The following is a 9,702-nucleotide window of genomic DNA, read 5'->3' as shown; positions in this document are numbered from 1 at the left end:
GGGCCCTCCGCCCCCAGCCTGCCCCTCCCCAGACCGGCTGCGGGCCGAACCCCGTCCGCTTCCTCTTAAACGCCGTCCCGCCTTCCAGGCGCAACCAGAGGTGTCCCCCTTGCCACCCCCATCCGAGCGTCCGCCCCACCTGGGCTCCTCCGGCAGCCTCCGAGCGGGTCCCCAGCTCCGCAGGGGCCTGCCTGGCTGTCCTCCCCAGGGGTCCAGGTCCCCGCGGGGCTCAGAACGCACCCGGGGCTCCCGCAGCCTCCGGGTAAAACCCAAGCCTGACGCGGCCTGAGACTGCCCGGTGCCGGCCCCCTGCCCGCCTCCCCTCAGGGAGCCCACCTCCCCGGCCACCGAGCGTGTCCTGCCAGGCCCGTGTCCGCTGTCACTTGCAGAACGCCTCGGACCGCTGCCTGAAGTCACGGACGCTCCCCGCCGACGCCCCGGGCCCCCTCCTGCCTCTCCCCGAGGTGCCTGCTGGGCAGCACACGGGGCGAACCTGCGGGGCTGCGTGCGCCCTGCCGGCTCCCTCCTCCCCCCGACGACCCGCAGGTTTGGCCGGTTGTGTTTGGTGCTGAGGTCCCCACGCAGCCGTCACCCAGGGACCGGCCTCGCCCTGCAGGCGAAAGGGCAACTCCGCCTGAGCCGTGAGCGCCCGGCGGCAGCGCGGGCCCTGTGGGCAGGAGCACCCCCCCCCCCCGAGCCCCTGAGGCACATTCTCTCTCGGGAAATCAGGACATGCCTGAGACTTGCCACCGCGTCTGTCCAACCTGCCGCATGTTGTTCCTTCTCTGATACGTAAATTGGCGGGGACCTCCCACCATGACACCTGGATTGGAAGGCGTGCGCACCTGTGACTCACTGCCCGTGAGGGGAAGGCCGGGAAGCGCCGGTGGCTCGGGAGGGGCATCGCAGAGCCGGGGCCGCAGCGGGGCCCAGGTGGCCACGGGCGTCGCGCTCCCGCACCCCCGCTGACGGGGCACCCCGCTTTCCCGGCGTCTCAGGGGCGCGGAGGCGCCGGCAGAAGGTCGTGACCTTTCCTTCCAGAGGCAGAAGAGAGGAGAGAACGAGGCGGTGCCACGTCAGTCAGTGAGCGTCCTTAGGCGGCGACTGGGGTCGGAGCGGGCGGGGGCGCTTCATTTCTTTTTATAAATTTTTAAAAAATTATATTATATTTTATTGATTCTGCCATTGCAGTTTGCCCCCATTTTCCCCCCTCTGTCCCCTCCCCCAGCCCCCCACGGGCCTCAGGAGCCCCCCCCCACACACACACACTGTTCGCGTCCACAGGTCATGCACACAAGGTCTTTGGCTGCTCCATTTCCTCTACTGCACTGGACGTCCCCACGTCCCCATGTCCTGCGACTGCCTGTCTGTGCTTCTCAGCCCCCTCATCTCTGCACCCCTTCCCCCTCACCTGCCTCCCATCTGGCAGCCATCAAAACGCTCTCTATAAATGTGTACTTACTTCCATTTTACTGTTCATAGTTTTGATCTTGTTTTTCTTAAGTCCCTTTAACATTTCACCTACTAATGGTTTGGCGGCGATGACCTCCTGTATACAGTTTTTTATCTGCCCTTCGATTCTAAATGATGGCTTTGCTGAGCAGAGCCATCTTGGCTGTAGGTCCCTGCTTTTCAGGACTTTGAATATTTCTTGCCAAATCTTCTGGCCTGCAGTTTCCTTTGAGACATCAGCTGACAGTCTTATAGGAACTCCCCTGTAAGTAAGTAACTTCTCTTCTCTCGCTGCTTTTAAGATTCTCTCTTGCCCTGGCTGGTGTGGCTCAGTGGATTGGGCACTGACTTGCGAACAAAAAGGTCCAGTTTGATTCCGAGTCAGGGCACCTGCCAGGGTTGCAGGCCACATCCCTGGTTCGGGGCGTGTGAGAGGCACCCAATCTATGTATTTCTCACACATCAGTGTTTCTCTCCCTCTCTTTCTCCCTCCCTTCCCATCTCTCTAAAAATAAATAAATTAAATATTTAAAAACATAAATAAAGAAGGTCCTCTCTTTATCTTTAACCTTTGGCATGTTCATTGTGATGTGTCTTGGCGTGGGCCTCTGTGCATCCATCCTGTTTGGGACTCGGTGCTTCTTGGACTTGAATGTCTAATTCCTTCATCAAATTAGGGAAGTTTTCTTTCATTATTTTCTCAAATAGACTTCCGATTTCTTCCTCCTTCACGTCTCCCTCTGACACCCTGAGGGTGCAAATGAGCGACTTGTCGAAGTCACCCCCGAGGCGGCTCACACTGTCCTCATTTTTTTGGATTCTTTTTTCTTTTTATTCCAATTGGTTGTTTTTTGCTTCCTTATGTTCCCAAATCAGTGATTTGATCCTCAGCTTCGTCCAGTCTACCCTGTTTCTTCCCGACGCAATCCCTGCCGGGTTTTGCAGCCAGAAGTTGTGGGGACTTATCTTCCTGGCACTGGAACCCTGGGCGGGGGGCCCTGGTGTGGGGCTGGGACCCCTGGCTCCCAAGACAGCCCTCCCGGATTTTTACCCATCAGATGTGGACGTGGGACCAGCCCGTTCCGCGCCTCCACCCCGCCTACCCGTCTGGATGGATGTGGCTCTTTGATTCTGTAGTTGTCAGACTCCCGTTCAACTCGATTTCTGCTGGTTCTGAGTGAGGGTTGCTCTGTATTTTAGTGGTCATTTTGATGGGGTCGAGCGAGGAGGTGAGCCGCGGTTCTCTGTGCCGCCGTCTCGACCGGCAGTGGAGTAGTGGGCGCTTCCGGGGAGTCCTGGAGGGCCTCTCGGGGCAGGCGTCCTGAGCGGAGAGCTGCCCGATGGGAGAGCCCATCGCTGGGAGGCCTGGGAGGTGTTCCAGGCAGAGGCGACGTCCAAAGCAAAGGCCTCAGGCCGGGGTCAGTTGGTTACAGTGTCGTCCCGTAGGCCAAGGTTATCAGTGTGATTCCCGGTCAGGGCACACGCAAGAACCAACCAATGAGCACACAGGTAAGCGGGACAACAAATCCACGTTTCTCTCTGTCTCCCTCCTGCTTTCCTCTTCCTCTTTAAAATCAATAAAAGAATAAAAATGAAAAAGGTGCCAGGCCAGTGCCAACTTGGGAGGTTGGGAAACAGAAAGAAGCCAAAGGCTGGGCCGGGCCAGGCCTCACGAGCTGCCCCCAGGGGTGTGTTACCGAGCCAGCGGCCGCGGGAGCAGAGGCGGGGCTCCGGACTTGGGCGCTGGGGCCGGGCGGGGGCGGGGCAGAGGGTGGCTGTTGCGGGCTCCTCTCCGTCTCGGGCGGCGTCGTGCGCCCTGCCCACCCCTGCGGAAGGCGCCGGGTGTCCCTCCGGGCACCGGGGGCCGCGCCGGGGGACTCAGGGGGCCCGCCTGGTTCTGAGCACGGCCCTCCCACCCGCGACCCCCCACCTCGGGCCACACCTCGGCGCCTGGTGCCGCCGCCGCGGCCGCCGGGAGCGCCTCCCCTCCCTCCCTCTCCCCCGCCCCGTTGCTTCTGACGGCGAGGGCTGGGCTTCCTTTCCTTACTCTTTCTGCCCACACGTGTGCCCTCTCACGATTGTACTGGGGAAAGAGCACGGGACAGGAAATTCCCCGTCGGCGACACGGAGCGCGCGCAGCGTCCTGCGGCCCGGCCTCGGTCTAGCTCGGCACCTGTCTGCCCCGCCCCCGGGAACTCCCGCCCCGCCCAGCCGCCCGGCGCAGGCGCCCTCACTCTCTGAGCAGTTGCTCATCCCGGGTGCCTGGTCCCCGAGAGAACCCCCTGCAGCCCTTGTCTCTCGCATCGTTCATGCCGCGCCCGGGTTCACCCGTGTGGTGGCGTGAATCCAGGCTTCGTTCCTTTTCATGGCTGAGCAATATTCCACCGTACGGCTTTGCCACGTCTTCTCTTTTTATTGATTTTTACAGAGAGAAAGAGGAGCGTGGATTTGTCGCTCTGCTTGTTGAAACGTTCAGTGGTTGATTCTGTGTGCGTCCTGACTGGGGATCGAACCGCAGCCTTGGTGCATCGGGACGGCGCCCCAACCCATTGAGCTGCCCGGCCAGGCTGCCACGTTTTGTCGGTGCACTCATTTGTGGATGGACGTCGGGCCGTCGGCTTTGTGGCTGAGGCTTCTGTGGGCCCCTCAGGGGCATAGACGCAGGACCGGCCGCCGGCCGCCGGCCGTCCAGGGGGCCCGGCGGAAGTCTCCGCTGGTCGGAGAGTGTGAGCTGCCATGTCGCGCCAGGGTCCGCTCCCTCCCATGCAGGACCGTGTCGAGTGGGGCAGCAGAGCACGCAGACCCATCCCACCGACACGGTTTAATGAGAGAAGTGACATGTATAGACTCCAGGTGCGGTTGTTGCAGATGATCAGAAAAGGAGACACTAGGGCTCACAGGGCGGCAAAGACAGGGAGCACGCAGGTGGCAGGAGGTTCGTAGGAAAATACTAAGACACTTTTTTAGGTAAGAAAGTTGAAATCAGTGTGGGAATGGAGGAGAGCCCCAGGTTTTGTGGGGCACAGGGCAGACAGTTGAGCCTCAAGCATGGGAAGGAATGGGCGTGAACAGCAGTCACCGCCTACCTACCTACCCAGAGGGCGGAGCCGGAGCCGGACGCCGCGCAGCCTGTGCGGCCGCCATTGGCCCTGCAGAGTCCCCGGGAACGTCCCCGTTCCCGCACGGCCAGGCTCCACGTCCCTGCGTCCAGGGTAACGACAGAGTCTAGCCAGCAGCGTGCCAAGCTTCCTTCTCCGGGCACGCACCCTGTGACGCGGACGGGGGTGTGCCTTCCACGCGCGCTGCCCTGCGCGCCTTTGAGGCCACTGCGGTCCGGTTACGGGCAGGGGTTACGGGCAGGGGTTACGGCCAGGGAGGGGTTTGCTGTTGCCATTTTGTTCCCCTCTCCATTTCTTTCGTCTTCTCTTTTCCTCTCCCTGACTTCCCCGGGATTCTTGATTTTTAACGTGTTAACGTGCTTTGAGTTCTTTCTCTTTTTTGAGAATTTTTCTGTGTGTCGTTACTTTGGGACGTACATAAAATATAGTTATAAAAGTGTATTTGAAGTTGAGGACGACTTATGCTCAAGGGCATGCAGAGACTCCGCGTCCCCCCACATCCATTTCAGGGGAGAAGACAGGCTGGGGGATGAGGTGACCCCAGGGGCCCTGGGCAGAGCCGGGGCTCGGACCAGCCTCGTGGCTCCTGGTCCGTGTCCGGATGAGCCTCCAGGCCAGTGAGCAGGTGTCAGGGGAGATTCCAGCCTTCTGAGACAGAGGGACAAGACTCTTCTGCCCTGCGTCATGGGGTGGAACGCGGGCTGCTGAGCGGCCACACCCACCTCGGCCGCCCGGCCCGCCTGGCCTCTGTCGCCACTGGGGCGAGGTCCCAGCTGTCCCTGCCCGCCCTCCCCAGAACCAGGTGTGAGGCCCTGAGGGCCTCCCTTGTAACCTTTTTACATCGGTGCTGTCGTCTGTGAAACGGAGCTGCAACGCTCTCAGGGTGTTGCTGGCTTCAGCCTTCAGGCACGCAGAGGCAACGAGCTTCCTGCCCTTCCCGTGTCCACAGGGAGCGGTCAGCGGTGTGGGCTCAGGGACGTCCACACCTGCAGGGGATTTTTATAAGAGTTCTCCGAGCCAAGACTGAGGACAGCTGCCAGGAAGCAAGGTTTCCCCGGGGCCCGGAGTAGAACAGCCCCCAGCTCCATGTAAGGGAGGTCCCGTGGAGACGGGAGAAAGCAAGGTGGGGGTTGGGTCCTGCGCTCTCCCGGGGGTGGTCACCTCGTTTCCATGGTGCGCGAACGCCCACGCGCAGGAACAATGGGCAGGGCTGGCCTCAGGCAAAGAGAGACCTTTGACTAAAGAAGGCACATGCCTTGGGGTGGCTCCCCACCGCCGGGCCGGCCGTTGTGAGGCTACTCTCCCTAGAAACCTTCTTGTCCAGCGTGGAACTCCCACTGCGGCTGGGATCGCGCCCTGACGGGCCCTGCTGAGCGGGTCCCCGGGGGCGGCGCGGCCAAGCGGCCGCAGAGGGAGGGGGACAGAGCTGGACCCCGGAGACCCCCGGCCACCCCTGAGATGGCCACAGAGCAGGAAACGACCCCGTGAGGTTTGGAGTGGCTGAGGGTGACAGGCGGCCTGTGCCGACGGGGAGGCAGGAGTCACCGGGCAGTCGGGAGGCTGGGAGGGGCCGAGGTGCCGGGCGGTGAGTCACAGCCCGGCCCGAGGGCACCTGCACGGGTGCACTCGCTCCGCTGACGCGTGATGCGACGTCTGCGGCCGCTCTGCCTTCCCCGCTGACCGCTGCTCCCGGCTCTCGCGCCGCCCACACGGCCTCCCCCCACGTGCCCGGGCTGTGGACTCGGCGCGGTGGACCCCGTGTAATACCCCGTTTAACCATTTTCCGCGAGGCTGCTCCTTTTTCACTGCCGTGTGATATTCCACGGCGGAGCCATCTCAGAACGGCGGTTTGGGGGTTTTGCCGGGGTTTTCCTTTATAAACACTGCTGCTGTGAACCTCACAGGTTGCCCTCTGTGAGTGAGCACGTGAGGGCCCCCCTTATAGAGGAGGGCGTGGCCGGGCGGTGGCCTTCAGCGGAGCCGGGCTGCACTCCCACGGCAGAGCGGAGGGTCTCGGGCCGGACGGGGCGGTGGGTGCCAGTCCCCCGGCCACCCACTCGTCGGGCCTCCTCAGTCCCTTTTGGGCGATTACAGGTGTGTGTCTTGGGGCTCCCACACCAGGCAGGGAGCTGGGAAACAAGAAACCGCTGAGCAGAGTTCCAGCCACGCGTTAGGAAGGACGGGAACCGGGGGTGGGGGCTGTGCCCGCGGAGCCTGCGTCCTCTTGGGTGGGGTTGATCTCCACTCGGGGAGGGTGAGTGTGAGTTTCTGTTGGACGTCACAGAAAACAAGGAGGTGATCGCCCCTGTTCAAGCTCATAGAGCCCCGAGTGTGCTCCTTGGTCTATAGGCCCCTGTCCTTAGCACCCGGGAGGGGAACGGTGGTCACAGAAAGCCTCGCAGGGAGGCGAACGTGGTGCTGAAACCAGCGTCTCGGCAGAAAGCCAGTCTGGGCAAAGCCCCTGTGGCCGAGACAGGCTGGGTGCGCAAGGGGAGGGGCGATGAAGAGGAAGGAGGCGGGGCCTGGCCGATGGGGGGGCGCCCTTGAGGGGTCCTGGGGTGTCCCAGCCACAGGCTACTAAGGAGATGGGCCTGGGGGAGGGAGCGGAGCGCAGGTCGCCTGAGGAGGAGGACGGGAGCGTCCCCGGCACCGGGAGACACCTGGGTGCTGCTGGAGACCAGGGAGCTGGAGGGAGAGCAGTTTGCCAGGCTGACAGCGGGACACTCGGCGTCCTGGGGCCAGGCCTCGGCCTCGGGGGGCGCCCGAGAATCTCCGGGGAGGCGTCAGGGCCTGGGCCCCGCCCCGCCCTGCGGTGACCAAGCCTGGTGGCAGCTGCTGCACACCTGCAGGGTGTCCCCCGGAGCCCGTGACTCCCTGCTGTGTGTCGTCAGGCAGCCACCGCCCATGCCAGGCCGCGCCGCCCACGCGGCGCGTTCCCGGGGCCTGGGGCGCGGGGCTGGTGGCCTCTGCAGGAAGCCGCCTGGCCGGCTGCAGGACCCGGGCGGCGCGGGCGCCGCGTCCCTCGGCAGCGGCTGCCGTTCCAGGACCGAGGCCTGTGGCGCAGGGAATACGCGGGGCAGCGCATGGGGGCCCTCGCACTCTCTCCCTCCAGCTCCTCCCTGTGGCGGCTGCCCTCCTCCTCCTCCTCCTGCGATGGGGCTTTGGAACCAGGTGTGCCTCCTCGGGCTACGCCCCTGGCCCCCGGCACAGCACCCTGGGGCCCGAGGTCAACCCGCACCCATCAGCAGTCTCTCCGCACGGCCCTCCCCACCAGCCACCTGCGTCCTGGGGGCCGGCCTGGCGTGGATGGGGCCGCACACTCTGTGACTTAAGTGTCCAACTTCTTCCACGTGGCGTGAAGGGTGCTGAGGTTCACCGCCCAGCTGCGGGGACGCCACGCCTGTGTCTCTGTCACCCAGTGATGGCGTCTGCTTCCGGCGCCAGCTGTGCGAAGAGCGTGTCCTGGTGTCCGGGACTCTATGTAAACACCTCGGAGTGGGATTGCTGGGCTCTACGGTGGGTTTAGGTTCCGCGTGTTTGGGGACACAGGTATAGACTGTCTCCCTGGGCTTGCAGCTGGAAGGGACTGGTCCCCAGGCCAGCATGGGTGGGGCCAGAGGCCTCCCAGGATTGGCCTCCCAGGGAAGCGTTGCCTGAAGCCCCGAAGACCCTCCAGGGACTTCAGCAGGCCCACTCTCCCCCATCACCCCCCGCCCACCGCCAGGAGTGGGCGAGGCCTGCTGCCCTGGAGCCCTCCTGGAGGCCACGCAGGTGAGAATACTGAGGCTCAGAGGACCTCAGGGAGGCCCAGGCTCCATCCCTGCCTGGACGGGACCCAGCCACTGAGCCCTCGGGGCCGCAGGGAGGGACCCTCTCCCCAGCCAGTGTGCCGCCAGCAGAGTTCCCGTTGCCTTTGGGGACGTCCACCTCTGCAGCAGAGGCGCCCGCGGACGCCCCAGGGTTGGGTTTGTCTCCTTGACACTGTTCGGTCCAGAATTTGTAGATAACAAGGCAGCAGGCCCTTGTGCTGTCTTGCTGGAGCGTTGCTGAATAGCCCTCCCTTGGGGGCTTCTTTATCATTCAAGGCGAGGGCCAGACAGCAAACAGGACTTGGCAGCCACAAGACCAGCCTGGCCACCGCTCACAGGCACTCGGCCAGCAGGCGTGGCTGTAAAATGTTATTCCCCAAAACAGGCAGTGAATATCCGGAATGTGTAAAGAACTGCAACTCTCCCGGTTCAAAGCTGCTCGGAGGATGTGCAGGGACCCCTCTCCAGAGAGGACACCCCGACGTTGGGGAAATGCACATTGAAACCCGAGTGGAGAACCATTCGCACCCCCTAGGATGGCTATTAAGGAAAGAAAAGCAGGGAGCGAGGAGTGTCGGTGAGGGTGGGGTGAGCGGTGCCGGTGGGACCGTGGACGGTGCGGCCGTGGGAGGGCAGGGTGGCGGTCACGGCCGTACCCTGCGATGACACGGAGCCGTCCCGCGCGGGGACGCTGGCTGGCACCTCAGGTGGGGGCCCTCGTAAACAGTGAAATCAACACAAACGCAAAACACGGGGCACCAAGCAGCACGTGGGCGCACGTGCTCCTGGGGCTGGTTCCGCGGGGCTCGTTCCTGAGTGAGCGTCGTGCGGACACTGGTTTGGGGCTTTCAGAAGAATGTTGTGAGTGGGCAGGTTCACCGACACGGGGTCTGAACGGAGGAGGAGGTGGTGCACGTTGGGGGCCGGGGACCGAGCAGAGCCCCGCAGGGCAGGGCCCGGGGACCAGAGCCGACCCCGCCTCCCGCCTGCCTCGCCCAGGCAGGCCCAGGACCCTTCCCAAAAGGCCAGTCCCGCCTCCCGCTGCCCTCCAACCTCCACCCCCGGCTCCTGGCGTTGAGGGTGAAGGATCCTGGGGGGGGAGGCGGGGCTCCCCGGCTCCCGGGGAACATGTCCTCTGGCCACTCTGCCCCCCACGGGGGGGCCCTCCCGTGCGCTCCGCACTCTCCTCAGGTGCAGTTTGACACTATCTGTGCAGTGACCACCCTTCCTGTCCCTCTTCTTGTCCCCTGCCATTGCCCTGAACTGGAAGGTCCTGGAGGAGGGGCCTTTCCTTTTCTGCCTGTGGCAACTCCAGGCTGAGC

Source organism: Pteronotus mesoamericanus, unplaced genomic scaffold, assembly GCF_021234165.1.
Source record: "Pteronotus mesoamericanus isolate MK-2021 breed Mesoamerican mustached bat unplaced genomic scaffold, CSHL_Meso_final scaffold_507, whole genome shotgun sequence".
Taxonomy (NCBI): domain Eukaryota; kingdom Metazoa; phylum Chordata; class Mammalia; order Chiroptera; family Mormoopidae; genus Pteronotus; species Pteronotus mesoamericanus.
This window is presented reverse-complemented; position numbering follows the sequence as displayed.